We start from the raw sequence: 1816 nt of genomic DNA on the forward strand, positions 1-1816 counted from the left end.
ATTTTTTTTAAAAAGGGCCAAGGAGTTGTCCTCCTGGGTTTCTATGGAGGTTTCATTATATAGTCACGATTGATTAAATCATTGACCACTGGCTATTGAATGCAATCTTCTAACCACAACCCCCGTTCTCATCTCCTAAGAAGAAGGAGACCTGCCTAGAGAAACACCAGGCCCCCAGATCATCAGACAGAGATCATCTGACAGTGACTGCATCTTGGCCTTGCCTAGATTGAACTCTAATAAGCAAATTGTAGGCTCCCCACCCAGATTCCAGGAAGCCATAAAGGACCTGGGAATCTCTCCAACTGACTTCACAGGAATCCTTAACCTCTCTGGAGACCTGTAAGACTGAAGTACTATCTTTTCTCAGAGTGAGAGGCTGGCAGTAAGATTCTAGGAGCAGCTGTCCAAAATGCACTGGATGGGAATGGGAACCTGGGTTCTGTTCCTAGCCCTACTACTAAAATCATTGTGTGACCTGTATGCCTAGTGAGAAAATTAATGAATAAATTAATTAAAAAGGAAAAATGACAATACCAGATGCTAATGAGAATGTGGAGCAATTGGTCCTTTCTTCCATTGCTGATGGCAATACAGGTGGTATAGCGACTTTGGAAAAACATTTGGCAGTTCTTTATAAGGGTAAACATGACTTACCATACAACCCAGCATTCCTACTCCTAGTTATTAACCCAGTGAAATTAGAATTTATGTTGATTTCTTTTTTTAAACAACTATATCAAAATATAACTCACGTACCATACAATTGACCCTTTAAAGTATACATTTCAATGGCTTTTATTTTTTTAACTTTATTTTTTTGTTTTGTTAATCCTCACCTGAAGATATTTTTTCCATTGATTTTAGAGAGAGTAGAAGGGAGGGAGTGGGGAGAGAGAGAGAGAGAAACATTAATGTGAGACACATCGATTGGTTGCCTCCCGTACACTCCCCAACCTGCAACCCGGGTACATGCCCTTGACCAGGAATCAAACCCAAGACCTTTCAGTGCCTGGGCCAATACTCTAACCATTGAGAACACTGGCCAGGGCTTCTATGGCCTTTAATATATGCACAGAGTTGTGCAACCTTCACAACAATCAATTCTAGAGCATTTTTATCACTCCAAAAAGAAAACCCAAATTCATTAGCAATCACTCCTGTCCCCTTCCCCTAGGCAGCCACTAATTTACTTTTTATCTCTATATATTTTTTCATTTAGCATAATGTTTTCGAGGTTCATTTGTGTTGTGGCATGTATCAATACTTGATTTCTTTTTACCACTGAATAATATTCCATTGTATGGATATACCCTATTTTGTTTATCCATTCATCAATTGATGGAAATTTGGGTTGTTTCTAACTTTTTGGCTGTTATGAACAATGCTGCTATGAACATTCATGTACAAATATTTGTGTGGGCATGAGTTTTCATTTCTTTTGGGTATAGATCTAGCAGAGGAATTGTTGGGTCATATGGTAACTCTGTTTAACCTTTTTGGGGAATTGAAAAACTTTTCCAAAGTGGCTATACTATCTTGCATTCCTACCAACAATGTTGGAATGTTCCAGTTTCTCCACATTCTTGTCAACATTTTATTTGCACTACAGCTACCTTAGGGGCTGTGAAATGGTATCTCATTGTGTTATTGATTTGCATTTCCACAAAATGATGTTCTGTGTTTTCTCATGTATTTATTGGCCATTTATAAATCTTCTTTAGAAAAATGTCTCTTCAAATCCTTTTCCCATTTAAGCCCTGGCCAGGCACCTCAGTTGATTAGAGCATCATCCTGATACACCAAGGTTGCATTT

Source organism: Myotis brandtii, unplaced genomic scaffold (genome assembly GCF_000412655.1).
Source record: "Myotis brandtii unplaced genomic scaffold, ASM41265v1 scaffold521, whole genome shotgun sequence".
In the NCBI taxonomy this organism is placed as follows: Eukaryota; Metazoa; Chordata; class Mammalia; order Chiroptera; family Vespertilionidae; genus Myotis; species Myotis brandtii.